The following is a 14,762-nucleotide window of genomic DNA, read 5'->3' as shown; positions in this document are numbered from 1 at the left end:
ACTGCATATTATTTACCAAAGTTTATGAAAGTAAATCGCTACGAACTGGATTCGAACCTGTGCGGGCATTGCCCATTGGATTTCGAGTACAACGCCTTAACCACTCGGCCATCGCAGCTGCCGTCGCACATCAAAATAAAAATTAGAGCATTACTGTATATTATTTACCAAGGTTTATGAAAGTAAATCGCTACGAACAGGATTCGAACCAGCGCGGGCATTGCCCATTGGATTTCGAGTCCAACGCCTTAACCACTCGGCCATCGCAGCTGCCGTCGCACATCAGAATAAAAATTAGAGCATTACTGTATATTATTTACCAAAGTTTATGAAAGTAAATCGCTACGAACAGGATTCGAACCTGTGCGGGCATTACCCATTGGATTTCGAGTCCAACGCCTTAACCACTCGGCCATCGCAGTACCCGTCGCACATCAAAATAAAAATTAGAGCATTACTGTATATTATTTACCAAAGTTTATGAAAGTAAATCGCTACGAACAGGATTCGAACCTGTGCGGGCATTGCCCATTGGATTTCGAGTCCAACGCCTTAACCACTCGGCCATCGCAGCTGCCGTCGCACATCAAAATAAAAATTAGAGCATTACTGCATATTATTTACCAAAGTTTATGACAGTAAATCGCTACGAACTGGATTCGAACCTGTGCGGGCATTGCCCATTGGATTTCGAGTCCAACGCCTTAACCACTCGGCCATCGCAGCTGCCGTCGCACATCAAAATAAAATTTAGAGCATTACTGTATATTATTTACCAAAGTTTATGAAAGTAAATCGCTACGAACAGGATTCGAACCTGCGCGGGCATTGCCCATTGGATTTCGAGTCCAACGCCTTAACCACTCGGCCATCGCAGCTGCCGTCGTACGTCAGAATAAAAATTAGAGCATTACTGTATATTATTTACCAAAGTTTATGAAAGTAAATCGCTACGAACAGGATTCGAACCTGTGCGGGCATTGCCCATTGGATTTCGAGTCCAACGCCTTAACCACTCGGCCATCGCAGCTGCCGTCGCACATCAAAATAAAAATTAGAGCATTACTGTATATTATTTACCAAAGTTTATGAAAGTAAATCGCTACGAACAGGATTCGAACCTGTGCGGGCATTGCCCATTGGATTTCGAGTCCAACGCCTTAACCACTCGGCCATCGCAGCTGCCGTCGCACATCAAAATAAAAATTAGAGCATTACTGTATATTATTTACCAAAGTTTATGAAACTAAATCGCTACGAACAGGATTCGAACCTGTGCGGGCATTGCCCATTGGATTTCGAGTCCAACGCCTTAACCACTCGGCCATCGCAGCTGCCGTCGCACATCAAAATAAAAATTAAGAGCATTACTGTATATTATTTACCAAAGTTTATAAAAGTAAATCACTACGAACAGGATTCGAACCTGTGCGGGAATTGCCCATTGGATTTCGAGTCCAACGCCTTAACCACTCGGCCATCGCAGCTGCCGTCGCACATCAAAATAAAAATTAGAGCATTACTGTATATTATTTACCAAAGTTTATGAAAGTAAATCGCTACGAACAGGATTCGAACCTGTGTGGCATTGCCCATTGGATTTCGAGTCCAACGCCTTAACCACTCGGCCATCGCAGCTGCCGTCGCACATCAAAATAAAAATTAGAGCATTACTGTATATTATTTACCAAAGTTTATGAAAGTAAATCGCTACGAACAGGATTCGAACCTGTGCGGGCATTGCCCATTGGATTTCGAGTCCAACGCCTTAACCACTCGGCAATCGCAGCTGCCGTCGAACATCAAAATAAAAATTAGAGCATTACTGTATATTAATTACCAAAGTTTATGAAAGTAAACCGCTACGAACAGGATTCGAACCTGTGCGGGCATTGCCCATTGGATTTCGAGTCCAACGCCTTAACCACTCGGCCATCGCAGCCGCCGTCGAACATCAAAATAAAAATTAGAGCATTACCGTATATTATTTACCAAAGCTGATGAAAGTAAATCGCTACGAACAGGATTCGAACCTGTGCGGGAATTGCCCATTGGATTTCGAGTCCAACGCCTTAACCACTCGGCCATCGCAGCTGCCGTCGCACATCAAAATACAAATTAGAGCATTACTGTATGTTATTTACCAAAGTTTATGAAAGTAAATCGCTACGAACAGGATTAGAACCTGTGCGGGGATTGCCCATTGGATTTCGAGTCCAACGCCTTAACCACTCGGCCATCGCAGCTGCCGTCGCACATCAAAATACAAATTAGAACATTACTGTATGTTATTTACCAAAGTTTATGAAAGTAAATCGCTACGAACAGGATTCGCACCTGTGCGGGCATTGTCCATTGGTTTTCGAGTCCAACGCCTTACCCACTCGGCCATCGCAGCTCCCGTCGCACATCAAAAAAAAAAATTAGAGCATTACTGTATATTATTTACCAAAGTTTATGAAAGTAAATCGCTACGAACAGGATTCGAACCTGTGCGGGCATTGCCCATTGGATTTCGAGTCCAACGCCTTAACAACTCGGCCATCGCAGCTGCCGTCGCACATCAAAATAAACATTAGAGCATTACTGCATATTATTTACCAAAGTTTATGAAAGTAAATCGCTACGAACTGGATCGAACCTGTTCGGGCATTGCCCATTGGATTTCGAGTCCAACGCCTTAACCACTCGGCCATCGCAGCTGCCGTCGCACATCAAAATAAAAATTAGAGCATTACTGTATATTATTTACCAAAGTTTATGAAAGTAAATCGCTACGAACAGGATTCGAATCTGCGCGGGCATTGCCCATTGGATTTCGAGTCCAACGCCTTAACCACTCGGCCATCGCAGCTGCCGTCGCACATCAAAATAAAAATTAGAGCATTACTGTATATTATTTACCAAAGTTTGTGAAAGTAAATCGCTACGAACAGGATTCGAACCTGTGCGGGGATTGCCCATTGGATTTCGGGTCCAAAGCCTTAACCACTCTGCCATCGCAGCGGCCGTCGCACATCAAAATAAAAATTAGAGCATTACTGTATATTATTTACCAAAGTTTATGAAAGTAAATCGCTACGAACAGGATTCGAACCTGTGCGGGCATTGCCCATTGGATTTCGAGTCCAACGCCTTAACCACTCGGCCATCGCAGCTGCCGTCGCACATCAAAATAAAAATTAGAGCATTACTGTATATTATTTACCAAAGTTTATGAAAGTAAATCGCTACGAACAGGATTCGACCCTGTGTGGGCATTGCCCATTGGATTTCGAGTCCAACGCCTTAACCACTCGGCCATCGCAGCTGCCGTCGCACATCAAAATAAAAATTAGAGCATTACTGTATATTATTTACCAAAGTTTATGAAAGTAAATCGCTACGAACAGGATTCGAACCTGTGCGGGCATTGCCCATTGGATTTCGAGTCCAACGCCTTAACCACTCGGCCATCGCAGCTGCCGTTGCACATCAAAATAATAATTAGAGCATTACTGTATATTATTTACCAAAGTTTATGAAACTAAATCGCTACGAACAGGATTCGAACCTGTGCGGGCATTGCCCATTGGATTTCGAGTCCAACGCCTTAACCACTCGGCCATCGCAGCTGCCGTCGCACATCAAAATAAAAATTAAGAGCATTACTGTATATTATTTACCAAAGTTTATAAAAGTAAATCACTACGAACAGGATTCGAACCTGTGCGGGCATTGCCCATTGGATTTCGAGTCCAACGCCTTAACCACTCGGCCATCGCAGCTGCCGTCGCACATCAAAATAAACATTAGAGGATTAGTGTATATTATTTACCAAAGTGTATGAAAGTAAATCGCTACGAACAGGATTCGAACCTGTGCGGGCATTGCCCATGAGATGTCGAGTCCAACGCCTTAACCACTCGGCCATCGCAGCTGCCGTCGCACATCAAAATAAAAATTAGAGCATTACTGTATATTAGTTACCAAAGTTTATGAAAGTAAATCGCTACGAACAGGATTCGAACCTGTGCGGGCATTGCCCATTGGATTTCGAGTCCAACGCCTTAACCACTCGGCCATCGCAGCTGCCGTCGCACATCAAAATAAAAATTAGAGCATTACTGTATATTATTTACCAAAGTTTATGAAAGTAAATCGCTACGAACAGGATTCGAACCTGTGCGGGAATTGCCCATTGGATTTCGAGTCCAACGCCTTAACCACTCGGCCATCGCAGCTGCCGTCGCACATCAAAATAAAAATTAGAGCATTACTGTATATTATTTACCAAAGTTTATGAAACTAAATCGCTACGAACAGGATTCGAACCTGTGTGGGCATTGCCCATTGGATTTCGAGTCCAACGCCTTAACCACTCGGCCATCGCAGCTGCCGTCGCACATCAAAATAAAAATTAGAGCATTACTGTATATTATTTACCAAAGTTTATAAAAGTAAATCGCTACGAACAGGATTCGAACCTGTGCGGGCATTGCCCATTGGATTTCGAGTCCAACGCCTTAACCACTCGGAAATCGCAGCTGCCGTCGAACATCAAAATAAAAATTAGAGCATTACTGTATATTAATTACCAAAGTTTATGAAAGTAAACCGCTACGAACAGGATTCGAACCTGTGCGGGCATTGCCCATTGGATTTCGAGTCCAACGCCTTAACCACTCGGCCATCGCAGCCGCCGTCGAACATCAAAATAAAAATTAGAGCATTACCGTATATTATTTACCAAAGTTTATGAAAGTAAATCGCTACGAACAGGATTCGAACCTGTGCGGGAATTGCCCATTGGATTTCGAGTCCAACGCCTTAACCACTCGGCCATCGCAGCTGCCGTCGCACATCAAAATACAAATTAGAGCATTACTGTATGTTATTTACCAAAGTTTATGAAAGTAAATCGCTACGAACAGGATTCGAACCTGTGTGGGCATTGCCCATTGGATTTCGAGTCCAACGCCTTAACCACTCGGCCATCGCAGCTGCCGTCGCATATCAAAATAAACATTAGAGGATTAGTGTATATTAATTACCAAAGGTTATAAAAGTAAATCGCTACGAACAAGATTCGAACCTGTGCGGGTATTGCCCATTGGATTTCGAGTCCAACGCCTTAACCACTCGGCCATCGCAGCTGCTGTCGCACATCAAAATAAAAATTAGAGCATTTGTGTATATTAATTACCAAAGTTTATAAAAGTAAATCGCTACGAACAGGATTCGAACCTGTGCGGGCATTGCCCATTGGATTTCGAGTCCAACGCCTTAACCACTCGGCCATCGCAGCTGCCGTCGCATATCAAAATAAAAATTAGAGTATTAGTGTATATTAATTACCAAAGTTTATAAAAGTAAATCGCTACGAACAGGATTCGAACCTGTGCAGGCATTGCCCATTGGATTTCGAGTCCAACGCCTTAACTACTCGGCCATCGCAGCTGCCGTCGCATATCAAAATAAAAATTAGAGCATTACTGTATATTAATTACCAAAGTTTATAAAAGTAAATCGCTACGAACAGGATCCGACCCAGTGCGGGCATTGCCCATTGGATTTCGAGTCCAACGCCTTAACCACTCGGCCATCGCAGCTGCCGTCGCATATCAAAATAAAAATTAGAGCATTACTGTATATTAATTACCAAAGTTTATAAAAGTAAATCGCTACGAACAAGATTCGAACCTGTGCAGGCATTGCCAATTGGATTTCGAGTCCAACGCCTCAACCACTCGGCCATCGCAGCTGCTGTCGCACATCAAATAAACATTAGAGCATTTGTGTATATTAATTACCAAAGTTTATAAAAGTAAATCGCTACGAACAGGATTCGAACCTGTGCGGGCATTGCCCATTGGATTTCGAGTCCAACGCCTTAACCACTCGGCCATCGCAGCTGCTGTCGCACATCAAAACAACATTAGAGCATTTGTGTATATTAATTACCAAAGTTTATAAAAGTAAAGCGCTACGAACAGGATTCGAACCTGTGCGGGCATTGCCCATTGGATTTCGAGTCCAACGCCTTAACAACTCGGCCATCGTAGCTGCTGTCGCACATCAAAATAAACATTAGAGGATTAGTGTATATTTATTACCAAAGTTTATAAAAGTAAATCGCTACGAACAGGATTCGAACCTGGGCGGGCATTGCCCATTGGATTTCGAGTCCAACGCCTTAACCACTCGGCCATCGCTCCTGCTGTCGCACATCAAAATAAACATTAGAGCATTTGTGTATATTAATTACCAACGTTTATGAAACTAAATCGCTAGGAACAGGATTCGAACCTGTGCGGGCATTGCCCATTGGATTTCGAGTCCAACGCCTTAACCACTCGGCCATCGCAGCTGCTGTCGCACATCAAAATAAACATTAGAGGATTAGTGTATATTAATTACCAAAGTTTATAAAAGTAAATCGCTACGAACAAGATTCGAACCTGTGCAGGCATTGCCCATTCGATTTCGAGTCCAACGCCTTAACCACTCGGCCATCGCAGCTGCCGTCGCACATCAAAATAAAAATTAGAGCATTACTGTATATTATTTACCAAAGTTTATGAAAGTAAATCGCTACGAACAGGATTCGAACCTGTGCGGGCATTGCCCATTGGATTTCGAGTCCAACGCCTTAACCACTCGGCCATCGCAGCTGCCGTCGCCCATCAAAATAAAAATTAGAGCATTACTGTATATTATTTACCAAAGTTTATGAAAGTAAATCGCTACGAACAGGATTCGAACCTGTGCGGGCATTGCCCATTGGATTTCGAGTCCAACGCCTTAACAACTCGGCCATCGCAGCTGCTGTCGCACATCAAAATAAACATTAGAGCATTTGTGTATATTATTTACCAAAGTTTATGAAAGTAAATCGCTACGAACAGGATTCGAACCTGTGCGGGCATTGCCCATTGGATTTCGAGTCCAACGCCTTAACCACTCGGCCATCGCAACTGCCGTCGCACATCAAAATAAAAATTAGAGCATTACTGTATATTATTTACCAAAGTTTATGAAAGTAAATCGCTACGAACAGGATTCGAACCTGTGCGGGTATTGCCCATTGGATTTCGAGTCCAACGCCTTAACCACTCGGCCATCGCAGCTGCCGTCGCACATCAAAATAAAAATTAGAGCATTACTGTATATTATTTACCAAAGTTTATGAAAGTAAATCGCCACGAACAGGATTCGAACCTGTGCGGGCATTGCCCATTGGATTTCGAGTCCAACGCCTTAGCAACTCGGCAATCGCAGCTGCTGTCGCACATCAAAATAAACATTAGAGCATTTGTGTATATTAATTACCAAAGTTTATAAAAGTAAATCGCTACGAACAGGATTCGAACCTGTGCGGGCATTGCCCATTGGATTTCGAGTCCAACGCCTTAACAACTCGGCCATCGCAGCTGCTGTCGCATAGCAAAATAAAAATTAGAGCATTACTGTATATTAATTACCAAAGTTTATAAAAGTAAATCGCTACGAACAGGATTCGAACCTGTGCGGGCATTGCCCATTGAATTTTGAGTCCAACGCCTTAACCACTCGGCCATCGCAGCTGCCGTCGCACATCAAAATAAACATTAGAGGATTAGTGTATATTAATTACCAAAGTTTATAAAAGTAAATCGCTACGAACAAGATTCGAACCTGTGCAGGCATTGCCCATTGGATTTCGAGTCCAACGCCTGAACAACTCGGCCATCGCAGCTGCTGTCGCACATCAAAATAAACATTAGACCATTTGTGTATATTAATTACCAAAGTTTATAAAAGTAAATCGCTTCGAACAGGATTCGAACCTGTGCGGGGATTGCCCATTGGATTTCGAGTCCAACGCCTTAACCACTCGGCCATCGCAGCTGCTGTCGCACATCAAAATAAACATTAGAGCATTTGTGTATATTATTTACCAAAGTTTATGAAAGTAAATCGCTAGGAACAGGATTTGAACCTGTGCGGGCATTGCCCATTGGATTTCGAGTCCAACGCCTTAACAACTCGGCCATCGCAGCTGCTGTCGCGTATAAAATAAACATTTGAGCATTAGTGTATATTAATTACCAAAGTTTATAAAACTGAATCGCTACGAACAAGATTCGAACCTGTGCGGGTATAGCCCATTGGATTTCGAGTCGAACACCTTAACAACTCGGCCATCGCAGCCACTGTCGCACATCAAAATAAACATGTGAGCATTAGTGTATATTAATTACCAAAGTTTATAAAAGTAAATCACTACGAACAGGATTCGAACCTGAACGGTATTGCCCATTGGATTTCGAGTCCAACGCCTTAATCACTCGGCCATCGCCGCTGCTATCGCACATCAAAATAAAAATTAGAGCATTAGTGTATATTAATTACCAAAGTTTATAAAAGTAAATCGCTACGAACAGGATTCGAACCTGAGCGGGCATTGCCTATTGGATTTCGAGTCCAACGCCTTAACAACTCGGCCATCGCAGCTGCTGTCGCACATCAAAATAAACATTAGAGGATTAGTGTATATTAATTACCAAAGTTTATAAAAGTAAATCGCTACGAACAAGATTCGAACCTGTGCAGGTATTGCCCATTGGATTTCGAGTCCAACGCCTTAACAACTCGGCCATCGCAGCTGCTGTCGCACATCAAAATAAACATTAGAGCATTTGTGTATATTAATTACCAAAGTTTATAAAAGTAAATCGCTACGAACAGGATTCGAACCTGTGCGGGCATTGCCCATTGGACTTCGAGTCACACATCTTAACCACTCGGCCATCGCAGCTGCTGTCGCTCATCAGAATAAACATGAGAGGATTAGTGTATATTAATTACCAAAGTTTGTAAAACTAAAGCGCTACTTACAGGATTCGAACCTATACGGGCATTGCCCATCGGATTTCGATTCTATTGGATTTCGAGTTCAACGTCTTTACGACACGGCAATCGAATGTGCTATCGCACAGCAAAATAAACATAAGATGATGAGTGTATATTAATTACCAAAGTTTATAAAGCTAAATCGCTACGAACAGGATTCGTTCCTGTGCGGGCATTGCCCATTGGATGTCGAGTCCAACGCCTTAACAACTCGGCCATCGCAGCTGCTGTCGCACATCAAAATAAACATGAGAGGATTAGTCTATATTATTTTCCAAAATGTATAAAACTATATCGTTACGAACAGGATTCGAACCTGTACGGGCATTTCCCATTCGATTTACAGTCCAACTACTTAACCACTCGGTGGTCGAAGCTTTCGTCGTACATCGACATAAACATTATATGATTATTTCATATTTTTTACCATATTTTATAAAACTAAATCGCTACGAACAGGATTCGAACCTGTGCAAGCATTGCCTATTGGATTTCGAGTCCAACGCGTTCACCATCGGCCATCGCAGCTCCCATCACACATCGATATAAAAATGAGGTGATTATTGTACGTTATTTACCAAACTTCACCAAACTTACTCTCTACGAACAGGATTCGAACCTGTGCGGGACTTGCGCAGTGGATTTTTAGTCCAAAGCGTTTACCCCTCAGCCATTTATGTTTTTGCCGTCTATTTCAATAAACATGAGATGATATATAGTATTTATAAAGTTTATAAAGCTAAATCGCTACGAGCAGGTTTGGTTCCTGTGCTATTATTTCCCATTGGATTTCGAGTTCAACGCATTAACTACTTGGCAATCGCAGCTCTGGCCGTACATTGCAATAAACATGAGATGATTATTGTATATTATGTAAATTGCTACGAACAAGATTGGACCCCTTGTGGGCATTGCCAAGTGGATTTCGAGTCCAACGCCTTAACCACTCGGCCATCACAGCTCCAGTCGTACAATGCAATAAATATGAGATCATTATTGCATATTATTTTCCAAAGTGTATAAAACTAAATCGCTACGAACATGAGTCTATTCTGTGCTGGCATCTCTCATTGGATTTCGTGTCCAACGCCTTAACCACTCGACAAACGCAGCTTTCGTTCGATCATGCAATACATATTTGATTATTATTTTGCTAGCAGTTCAGCCAGCGTTGCTTGGGCCTGTTGTATAGTTCTAATACGTGCTAATACACTTTATGCAATATTTCAAATGTTTGGACAAGATTTGTCTGAGTAATTTCGTTGAAACTACAGAGTTTAATTTTTTGTACTTTTACCACAATTTGTATTAATTTTGTTTCAAATAAAAATACAATGTGTTACTCATGTCCAAATTACCTACACATAACTTTTTAGGTCTGTAAACGCAAAATTTAGCAGTGGAATTGATAGAATCGACACTTGTCAACTCTTTCAACGTTAACCTTTTGGCAGCCACATTTCAGCTTGGAAACTAATTAAAATGCCTGTAGACTGTCTGAATACCTGTTATATATAAATTTCAAGTGTTTAGACCCAAAATTGGCTGTGTAGTTTGCTAGACACCTCAAATTTCAAATCTTTTAACTTTGACCCCTTGGCAGCTCAAATTTTCGGCCCAACCCGATTAAAAACATTGCCTTATCTCTGAATACCCTTTACTTAAAATTTCAAATGCTTAAACCGGTAATTGGCTGAGTAATTTTGTAGAGATCGTAGATACAAATTGTTTTTTTTTTAATTTTGACCCCAATTTTAACCCCTTCACATTTACTTTTTGTGGCTCAAATCAAATAAAAAAAAGTTTGATCCATGTCCAAGTTACCTACATTTTAAACTTCAAGTACTTTACTCGAAATTGGCGGAGGAGTGTGGTAAAGTTTTCAAATTTAAAATCGTTGAACTTTAATCCCTTGGCAGCCATATTTGTGGCCGAAAACCTATCAAATATTTTTCCCAAATCTCAATACTCCTTATATTAAATCTCGAGTCTCTAGACCGAAAATTGACATATTTATTTAGTAGGAATATGTACACAGGCACACACACAGACATGTTTATAGATATATAGATATTATTTACCAAAGTATATAAATATAAATCACTACGAATGGGATTCAAACCTGCGCGGGTATCGCCCATTAGGTGTCGAGTTTAAAGCCTAAACCGCTTAGCTATCGCAGGTTTGGTTACAACGTCCAATAAATATTTAATCATTATTGTATATTATTTACAAGATATTATAAAAAATATTAACAGAATTCGAACCGATGCGGGTATTACCCATTGGATCTTGAGTCCAACACCTTCGCTACTCGGTCATCGCCGCTTTTGTTACATAATGCAATAAATATTTTTTTATTATTGTATATTATTTACACGAGTTTATAAAAAAATAAATCGTTACGAACAGTATTCGAACCCGTGCGGGGATTACCCACTGGATTTCGAATCTATCGTCTTTATCACAAGCATCGCAGCTGTCGTTACAATGTACAATTAATATTTGTTTAAACTTTACCGGAGTTTCTAAAGATAAGTCGCTACGGGCAGGATTCCAACCTGCACGGGTATTGCCCATTGTATTTTGAGTCTAACGCCTTAGCTACTCGGCCATCGTAGCTTTAGTTATGTCGTACAATTAATATATTATGATTATTGTATATTATTTACAAGAGTTTATAAAAATAATTCGCTCCGAACATGATCTTAAACTATGCAGGTATTGCACTTTGGATTTCGAGTCCAATGCCTTAACCACTCGGCCATCACAATTTTGGGCATGCCGTGCAATTAATATTTGACGATTATTTTGTACTAGCAGAGAGACCGGACTTTTCCTTGGATTGAATAATGATCAACGAATATTCCACATTCATATATTTTTATTGTCATCGAAATCGCGGGAAAAAATGGTGAGATCTTTCTATCGATCCAGTAGATATCTCACTGCTGATGCAATTCTCCATCTATATAAGAGCCAGGTACGTCCAAGGATGGAATACTGTTGTCACATCTGGACAGGAGCTGCTAGAAAGGACTTGTCCTGCCTTGATAGAGTTCAAAATAGACTTCGTAGCCTCGTAGCAGGTGTCCTTTTCTCTTCTCTGCAACCTCTATCTCACAGAAGAGATGTTGCGAGTTTGTCTCTGATGTATCGTTACTTTCATGGAAAGTGTTCGACTGAGCTTCAGTCTATGGTCCCCCCTCGCTAAACTTTCACAAGAAACACTCGTCTAGCTGAAAACACTATCAATAATTCCCCCCACTCTTTATCTGTGCCTAAACCTAAACGTAGATTCCATGAACAAAGCTTCTTTCTTAGAACTGCACGCCTGTGGATTGCCTCCCCTCTTCCACTTAACGGAAAAATACACTTTTCTGAAACTGAGAATCACCCCCTCCCCCCAAAAAAATGGTGCCCGCAAAACTCATTTCTGGAAAACTGGTACCCGGAAAACTTGTCCCTTCTTGCTAGGTAGGAAAACTGGTCCCTTGTTTATTCGATAAGAGACCAGTTTTCCTACCTAGCAAACGGGGACGAGTTTTCCTAATTTCAAAATAATTTGTAATTTTTATACATTCGGTCCAACAGGACAATTTTTTTTCATTTTCAAAACATCATCCCCACCCCTCTCCATGTTAAGTATGTGTTACTAAATAATATTTCAGGTTCGCAAGAAAAAAAAAAATAAAAATAAAAAAAAAGATAAATAAATAAAAAGGGAGAACATTCTAACTCAACACTCGCCTTTTAAATTACGACTTTTATTGGTTTTCGGGTATGCTGAAAACGAACATCACATTTAAACATTTCACGGACCCCGGGTATTAAGATATATTGGTCAAATAAACCGGCCAATAAGTAACAGACAAGATTTTTTCCCCGAACAGAAAAATGCGTAAGAAACCAAAAATAAATGAATTAACAAATAAAAATTATTTTTTATTAAAAAAAAGAAAATTTTGTTGATTTCTAAAGAGACATTTTAAAGACAGATTTTTTTTTTACTATTGATCGATAATTTAAAATAAAAAATGTTAGAGCGTAATGTAAAAATTGAAAATAAAAAATCATTTTTTTTTTAAATTGAAGCCATTACGAAACTAAATCTACCAGAACGAATTACGTTTTTTTTTTTCGTAAACAAATCAGATATATTTTTATTACAATTTGAATTATAACCCTTCAAAATTTTAAAAGGAATTTGGAAGCCTTTAAACTAGCGAATAGTTGTAGGTGCGGACAAAATGAATGCCGATGCTCAAAATGTATAAACATTTTGACTCTCTCCTTTTAAAAATTCACCAAAATTCAGGAAATTAACCAATATTCTGTGGTAGAACTCATTGTTAACGATTATTTATATGAAAGAAAAAAAATCAAATTCTTATGATAAAATATGTGCAAAAAATTCTTATAAAATATGTGCAAAAAATTCTTATAAAATATGTGTAAAAAATGAACTTTTTATGATAAATTATGTGCAAAAAATGTCCTGCGTTGTTGGAAGTGAAATTCTAAAAAAAAAAAAAATGTGAAAGTGTTAATGGTATTCTGTATGAAGCGATGTAACTGTTCAGGCGGAAAAATCGTTGGGTTGTGAATTTTGTTTACGCGGACTTGTTTACGCACGCATGCGTATCTAATATTCTTGTGTGGCGCCAAAGCGTGTTTATTTTTGTCGGCGGAGGGCATTCAGAGAATTTCCAAACCGAATTTCGTGATCTCTCTGACCGGTCCCAAGAAACGGAGAAATGATCATCTACATGTGATATTCGTTTTCAGCATACCCGAAACCAATAAAAGTAATTTTAAAGGTGAGTGTTGAATTTGAATGTTCTTTTATTTTATTTACCACAATTTTCTTTAAATGACGACTTTTACAGGTTTTCAACTATGCTGAATACGAATATCACACTGAAATTTTGTAGACGCAAGTCGTTATTGAGATATAAAGACAAAAAAAAAAGTTATCAATTCTTGAGGCGGGGGGACAGTGTCAGGCTCAGAAAAGTGGATTTTTGGCGAACCTGTACAATATTGCCCGCCCCTAACCCTAACCCTAACCCTAACCCCTTAAAAATCCGCGTTTTTTCACCTTTTTCCTACGTTTTTTGCCTCCGACAATGATACGGACTTAAGTATCATCTTAAAATAAAAAATGTTGAACAAAAATAAATTTAATGACTAATAAAAAGGAAAGAAATGGACCGTAAATCAGAGAGCAATGGAAGTAGAATTTCATAACGAGAAAAAGAACCCCCTTAAAAGTAATTAAATTTATTTTCAAAATATTTTTTAGTTTTTTTAAGTTTTGTGCGCACCATTTTTTTTTTGGGGGGGGGCATTCTCAGTTTCAGAAAAGTGTATGTTTCCACTAAGTGGAAGGGGAGGTGTAATCCCAGAAAAGTGTTTCCGGTAGGTGTCAGGTGTCATGTGTACATTTGCTATGGCGCGCGCTCGCGCGTAAAAAATGGCCACGAGAGAATACAATGCATAATACAACATTTATATCTCAATAATTACTTATTTCTGCAAACTTTCAATGCGATTTTCGTATTCAGCATGGTCGAAAACCTCCACAAGTCGTCATTTAAAAGAAAATTGTGGAGATGGACCTAAACTGAAAATTTACCGATTGATTTAATCTCGGCATGGACTTTTTTTAATTCATTTTTATCGAGAAAATCAAACAATCACCCAGTAACAAATGAACACCGTTTCTGATTCTCTATCTAAAAATGAATGTATTTACTACTGCGTTTTATTAAAATAATATTTGGAAAAGATAGTACCAGAACTACATAACTATGTGGCTAAGAAAAAGCCTCAAGCGAGTCAAAAATAAATACTAACTTAATCTAAGGGGGATAACCGATACACGC

At 39.8% G+C, this 14,762-nt stretch overlaps 57 non-coding genes across 57 annotated transcripts; all 57 read right to left on the bottom strand.

Moving 5' to 3' along the window:
- Positions 1-36: 36 nt before the first annotated feature.
- Trnas-cga (transfer RNA serine (anticodon CGA)) lies at positions 37-118 on the bottom strand. The gene has a single exon. It is a non-coding gene; the product is annotated as a tRNA-Ser (tRNA).
- Positions 119-188: 70 nt separating this feature from the next.
- Trnas-cga (transfer RNA serine (anticodon CGA)) lies at positions 189-270 on the bottom strand. The gene has a single exon. It is a non-coding gene; the product is annotated as a tRNA-Ser (tRNA).
- Positions 271-340: 70 nt separating this feature from the next.
- Positions 341-422, bottom strand: Trnas-cga (transfer RNA serine (anticodon CGA)). Its single transcript has one exon. It is a non-coding gene; the product is annotated as a tRNA-Ser (tRNA).
- A 70-nt stretch (positions 423-492) lies between these two features.
- Trnas-cga (transfer RNA serine (anticodon CGA)) lies at positions 493-574 on the bottom strand. Its single transcript has one exon. It is a non-coding gene; the product is annotated as a tRNA-Ser (tRNA).
- A 70-nt stretch (positions 575-644) lies between these two features.
- Trnas-cga (transfer RNA serine (anticodon CGA)) lies at positions 645-726 on the bottom strand. The gene has a single exon. It is a non-coding gene; the product is annotated as a tRNA-Ser (tRNA).
- A 70-nt stretch (positions 727-796) lies between these two features.
- Positions 797-878, bottom strand: Trnas-cga (transfer RNA serine (anticodon CGA)). Its single transcript has one exon. It is a non-coding gene; the product is annotated as a tRNA-Ser (tRNA).
- Positions 879-948: 70 nt separating this feature from the next.
- On the bottom strand, positions 949-1,030 carry Trnas-cga (transfer RNA serine (anticodon CGA)). The gene has a single exon. It is a non-coding gene; the product is annotated as a tRNA-Ser (tRNA).
- Positions 1,031-1,100: 70 nt separating this feature from the next.
- On the bottom strand, positions 1,101-1,182 carry Trnas-cga (transfer RNA serine (anticodon CGA)). Its single transcript has one exon. It is a non-coding gene; the product is annotated as a tRNA-Ser (tRNA).
- Positions 1,183-1,252: 70 nt separating this feature from the next.
- Trnas-cga (transfer RNA serine (anticodon CGA)) lies at positions 1,253-1,334 on the bottom strand. Its single transcript has one exon. It is a non-coding gene; the product is annotated as a tRNA-Ser (tRNA).
- Positions 1,335-1,405: 71 nt separating this feature from the next.
- Positions 1,406-1,487, bottom strand: Trnas-cga (transfer RNA serine (anticodon CGA)). Its single transcript has one exon. It is a non-coding gene; the product is annotated as a tRNA-Ser (tRNA).
- Positions 1,488-1,557: 70 nt separating this feature from the next.
- On the bottom strand, positions 1,558-1,638 carry Trnas-cga (transfer RNA serine (anticodon CGA)). The gene has a single exon. It is a non-coding gene; the product is annotated as a tRNA-Ser (tRNA).
- Positions 1,639-1,708: 70 nt separating this feature from the next.
- Trnas-cga (transfer RNA serine (anticodon CGA)) lies at positions 1,709-1,790 on the bottom strand. Its single transcript has one exon. It is a non-coding gene; the product is annotated as a tRNA-Ser (tRNA).
- Positions 1,791-1,860: 70 nt separating this feature from the next.
- On the bottom strand, positions 1,861-1,942 carry Trnas-cga (transfer RNA serine (anticodon CGA)). The gene has a single exon. It is a non-coding gene; the product is annotated as a tRNA-Ser (tRNA).
- A 70-nt stretch (positions 1,943-2,012) lies between these two features.
- Positions 2,013-2,094, bottom strand: Trnas-cga (transfer RNA serine (anticodon CGA)). The gene has a single exon. It is a non-coding gene; the product is annotated as a tRNA-Ser (tRNA).
- Positions 2,095-2,164: 70 nt separating this feature from the next.
- Trnas-cga (transfer RNA serine (anticodon CGA)) lies at positions 2,165-2,246 on the bottom strand. Its single transcript has one exon. It is a non-coding gene; the product is annotated as a tRNA-Ser (tRNA).
- A 70-nt stretch (positions 2,247-2,316) lies between these two features.
- On the bottom strand, positions 2,317-2,398 carry Trnas-cga (transfer RNA serine (anticodon CGA)). Its single transcript has one exon. It is a non-coding gene; the product is annotated as a tRNA-Ser (tRNA).
- A 71-nt stretch (positions 2,399-2,469) lies between these two features.
- Positions 2,470-2,551, bottom strand: Trnas-cga (transfer RNA serine (anticodon CGA)). Its single transcript has one exon. It is a non-coding gene; the product is annotated as a tRNA-Ser (tRNA).
- A 70-nt stretch (positions 2,552-2,621) lies between these two features.
- Positions 2,622-2,702, bottom strand: Trnas-cga (transfer RNA serine (anticodon CGA)). Its single transcript has one exon. It is a non-coding gene; the product is annotated as a tRNA-Ser (tRNA).
- A 70-nt stretch (positions 2,703-2,772) lies between these two features.
- Positions 2,773-2,854, bottom strand: Trnas-cga (transfer RNA serine (anticodon CGA)). The gene has a single exon. It is a non-coding gene; the product is annotated as a tRNA-Ser (tRNA).
- A 70-nt stretch (positions 2,855-2,924) lies between these two features.
- Trnas-cga (transfer RNA serine (anticodon CGA)) lies at positions 2,925-3,006 on the bottom strand. The gene has a single exon. It is a non-coding gene; the product is annotated as a tRNA-Ser (tRNA).
- Positions 3,007-3,076: 70 nt separating this feature from the next.
- Trnas-cga (transfer RNA serine (anticodon CGA)) lies at positions 3,077-3,158 on the bottom strand. Its single transcript has one exon. It is a non-coding gene; the product is annotated as a tRNA-Ser (tRNA).
- Positions 3,159-3,228: 70 nt separating this feature from the next.
- Positions 3,229-3,310, bottom strand: Trnas-cga (transfer RNA serine (anticodon CGA)). The gene has a single exon. It is a non-coding gene; the product is annotated as a tRNA-Ser (tRNA).
- A 70-nt stretch (positions 3,311-3,380) lies between these two features.
- On the bottom strand, positions 3,381-3,462 carry Trnas-cga (transfer RNA serine (anticodon CGA)). Its single transcript has one exon. It is a non-coding gene; the product is annotated as a tRNA-Ser (tRNA).
- Positions 3,463-3,532: 70 nt separating this feature from the next.
- Trnas-cga (transfer RNA serine (anticodon CGA)) lies at positions 3,533-3,614 on the bottom strand. Its single transcript has one exon. It is a non-coding gene; the product is annotated as a tRNA-Ser (tRNA).
- Positions 3,615-3,685: 71 nt separating this feature from the next.
- Trnas-cga (transfer RNA serine (anticodon CGA)) lies at positions 3,686-3,767 on the bottom strand. The gene has a single exon. It is a non-coding gene; the product is annotated as a tRNA-Ser (tRNA).
- A 70-nt stretch (positions 3,768-3,837) lies between these two features.
- Trnas-cga (transfer RNA serine (anticodon CGA)) lies at positions 3,838-3,919 on the bottom strand. Its single transcript has one exon. It is a non-coding gene; the product is annotated as a tRNA-Ser (tRNA).
- A 70-nt stretch (positions 3,920-3,989) lies between these two features.
- Trnas-cga (transfer RNA serine (anticodon CGA)) lies at positions 3,990-4,071 on the bottom strand. Its single transcript has one exon. It is a non-coding gene; the product is annotated as a tRNA-Ser (tRNA).
- Positions 4,072-4,141: 70 nt separating this feature from the next.
- Trnas-cga (transfer RNA serine (anticodon CGA)) lies at positions 4,142-4,223 on the bottom strand. The gene has a single exon. It is a non-coding gene; the product is annotated as a tRNA-Ser (tRNA).
- Positions 4,224-4,293: 70 nt separating this feature from the next.
- On the bottom strand, positions 4,294-4,375 carry Trnas-cga (transfer RNA serine (anticodon CGA)). The gene has a single exon. It is a non-coding gene; the product is annotated as a tRNA-Ser (tRNA).
- A 70-nt stretch (positions 4,376-4,445) lies between these two features.
- On the bottom strand, positions 4,446-4,527 carry Trnas-cga (transfer RNA serine (anticodon CGA)). Its single transcript has one exon. It is a non-coding gene; the product is annotated as a tRNA-Ser (tRNA).
- Positions 4,528-4,597: 70 nt separating this feature from the next.
- On the bottom strand, positions 4,598-4,679 carry Trnas-cga (transfer RNA serine (anticodon CGA)). Its single transcript has one exon. It is a non-coding gene; the product is annotated as a tRNA-Ser (tRNA).
- A 70-nt stretch (positions 4,680-4,749) lies between these two features.
- Positions 4,750-4,831, bottom strand: Trnas-cga (transfer RNA serine (anticodon CGA)). The gene has a single exon. It is a non-coding gene; the product is annotated as a tRNA-Ser (tRNA).
- A 70-nt stretch (positions 4,832-4,901) lies between these two features.
- Positions 4,902-4,983, bottom strand: Trnas-cga (transfer RNA serine (anticodon CGA)). The gene has a single exon. It is a non-coding gene; the product is annotated as a tRNA-Ser (tRNA).
- Positions 4,984-5,053: 70 nt separating this feature from the next.
- Trnas-cga (transfer RNA serine (anticodon CGA)) lies at positions 5,054-5,135 on the bottom strand. The gene has a single exon. It is a non-coding gene; the product is annotated as a tRNA-Ser (tRNA).
- Positions 5,136-5,205: 70 nt separating this feature from the next.
- Trnas-cga (transfer RNA serine (anticodon CGA)) lies at positions 5,206-5,287 on the bottom strand. The gene has a single exon. It is a non-coding gene; the product is annotated as a tRNA-Ser (tRNA).
- A 70-nt stretch (positions 5,288-5,357) lies between these two features.
- Trnas-cga (transfer RNA serine (anticodon CGA)) lies at positions 5,358-5,439 on the bottom strand. Its single transcript has one exon. It is a non-coding gene; the product is annotated as a tRNA-Ser (tRNA).
- Positions 5,440-5,509: 70 nt separating this feature from the next.
- On the bottom strand, positions 5,510-5,591 carry Trnas-cga (transfer RNA serine (anticodon CGA)). The gene has a single exon. It is a non-coding gene; the product is annotated as a tRNA-Ser (tRNA).
- Positions 5,592-5,661: 70 nt separating this feature from the next.
- Trnas-cga (transfer RNA serine (anticodon CGA)) lies at positions 5,662-5,743 on the bottom strand. The gene has a single exon. It is a non-coding gene; the product is annotated as a tRNA-Ser (tRNA).
- Positions 5,744-5,812: 69 nt separating this feature from the next.
- Trnas-cga (transfer RNA serine (anticodon CGA)) lies at positions 5,813-5,894 on the bottom strand. Its single transcript has one exon. It is a non-coding gene; the product is annotated as a tRNA-Ser (tRNA).
- Positions 5,895-5,963: 69 nt separating this feature from the next.
- Positions 5,964-6,045, bottom strand: Trnas-cga (transfer RNA serine (anticodon CGA)). Its single transcript has one exon. It is a non-coding gene; the product is annotated as a tRNA-Ser (tRNA).
- Positions 6,046-6,115: 70 nt separating this feature from the next.
- On the bottom strand, positions 6,116-6,196 carry Trnas-cga (transfer RNA serine (anticodon CGA)). Its single transcript has one exon. It is a non-coding gene; the product is annotated as a tRNA-Ser (tRNA).
- A 71-nt stretch (positions 6,197-6,267) lies between these two features.
- Positions 6,268-6,349, bottom strand: Trnas-cga (transfer RNA serine (anticodon CGA)). The gene has a single exon. It is a non-coding gene; the product is annotated as a tRNA-Ser (tRNA).
- A 70-nt stretch (positions 6,350-6,419) lies between these two features.
- Trnas-cga (transfer RNA serine (anticodon CGA)) lies at positions 6,420-6,501 on the bottom strand. The gene has a single exon. It is a non-coding gene; the product is annotated as a tRNA-Ser (tRNA).
- Positions 6,502-6,571: 70 nt separating this feature from the next.
- On the bottom strand, positions 6,572-6,653 carry Trnas-cga (transfer RNA serine (anticodon CGA)). Its single transcript has one exon. It is a non-coding gene; the product is annotated as a tRNA-Ser (tRNA).
- Positions 6,654-6,723: 70 nt separating this feature from the next.
- Trnas-cga (transfer RNA serine (anticodon CGA)) lies at positions 6,724-6,805 on the bottom strand. Its single transcript has one exon. It is a non-coding gene; the product is annotated as a tRNA-Ser (tRNA).
- A 70-nt stretch (positions 6,806-6,875) lies between these two features.
- Positions 6,876-6,957, bottom strand: Trnas-cga (transfer RNA serine (anticodon CGA)). The gene has a single exon. It is a non-coding gene; the product is annotated as a tRNA-Ser (tRNA).
- Positions 6,958-7,027: 70 nt separating this feature from the next.
- Positions 7,028-7,109, bottom strand: Trnas-cga (transfer RNA serine (anticodon CGA)). Its single transcript has one exon. It is a non-coding gene; the product is annotated as a tRNA-Ser (tRNA).
- Positions 7,110-7,179: 70 nt separating this feature from the next.
- On the bottom strand, positions 7,180-7,261 carry Trnas-cga (transfer RNA serine (anticodon CGA)). The gene has a single exon. It is a non-coding gene; the product is annotated as a tRNA-Ser (tRNA).
- A 70-nt stretch (positions 7,262-7,331) lies between these two features.
- Positions 7,332-7,413, bottom strand: Trnas-cga (transfer RNA serine (anticodon CGA)). Its single transcript has one exon. It is a non-coding gene; the product is annotated as a tRNA-Ser (tRNA).
- Positions 7,414-7,483: 70 nt separating this feature from the next.
- Trnal-caa (transfer RNA leucine (anticodon CAA)) lies at positions 7,484-7,565 on the bottom strand. The gene has a single exon. It is a non-coding gene; the product is annotated as a tRNA-Leu (tRNA).
- Positions 7,566-7,635: 70 nt separating this feature from the next.
- Trnas-cga (transfer RNA serine (anticodon CGA)) lies at positions 7,636-7,717 on the bottom strand. The gene has a single exon. It is a non-coding gene; the product is annotated as a tRNA-Ser (tRNA).
- Positions 7,718-7,787: 70 nt separating this feature from the next.
- Trnas-cga (transfer RNA serine (anticodon CGA)) lies at positions 7,788-7,869 on the bottom strand. Its single transcript has one exon. It is a non-coding gene; the product is annotated as a tRNA-Ser (tRNA).
- Positions 7,870-7,939: 70 nt separating this feature from the next.
- Positions 7,940-8,021, bottom strand: Trnas-cga (transfer RNA serine (anticodon CGA)). Its single transcript has one exon. It is a non-coding gene; the product is annotated as a tRNA-Ser (tRNA).
- Positions 8,022-8,090: 69 nt separating this feature from the next.
- Positions 8,091-8,172, bottom strand: Trnas-cga (transfer RNA serine (anticodon CGA)). Its single transcript has one exon. It is a non-coding gene; the product is annotated as a tRNA-Ser (tRNA).
- A 221-nt stretch (positions 8,173-8,393) lies between these two features.
- Trnas-cga (transfer RNA serine (anticodon CGA)) lies at positions 8,394-8,475 on the bottom strand. The gene has a single exon. It is a non-coding gene; the product is annotated as a tRNA-Ser (tRNA).
- A 70-nt stretch (positions 8,476-8,545) lies between these two features.
- On the bottom strand, positions 8,546-8,627 carry Trnas-cga (transfer RNA serine (anticodon CGA)). Its single transcript has one exon. It is a non-coding gene; the product is annotated as a tRNA-Ser (tRNA).
- Positions 8,628-9,017: 390 nt separating this feature from the next.
- Trnas-cga (transfer RNA serine (anticodon CGA)) lies at positions 9,018-9,099 on the bottom strand. Its single transcript has one exon. It is a non-coding gene; the product is annotated as a tRNA-Ser (tRNA).
- Positions 9,100-14,762: the final 5,663 nt, after the last annotated feature.

This window comes from Euprymna scolopes, chromosome 15 (genome assembly GCF_053919585.1).
Source record: "Euprymna scolopes isolate OS-2025 chromosome 15, ASM5391958v1, whole genome shotgun sequence".
Classification (NCBI taxonomy): domain Eukaryota; kingdom Metazoa; phylum Mollusca; class Cephalopoda; order Sepiida; family Sepiolidae; genus Euprymna; species Euprymna scolopes.
This window is presented reverse-complemented; position numbering and strand designations above follow the sequence as displayed.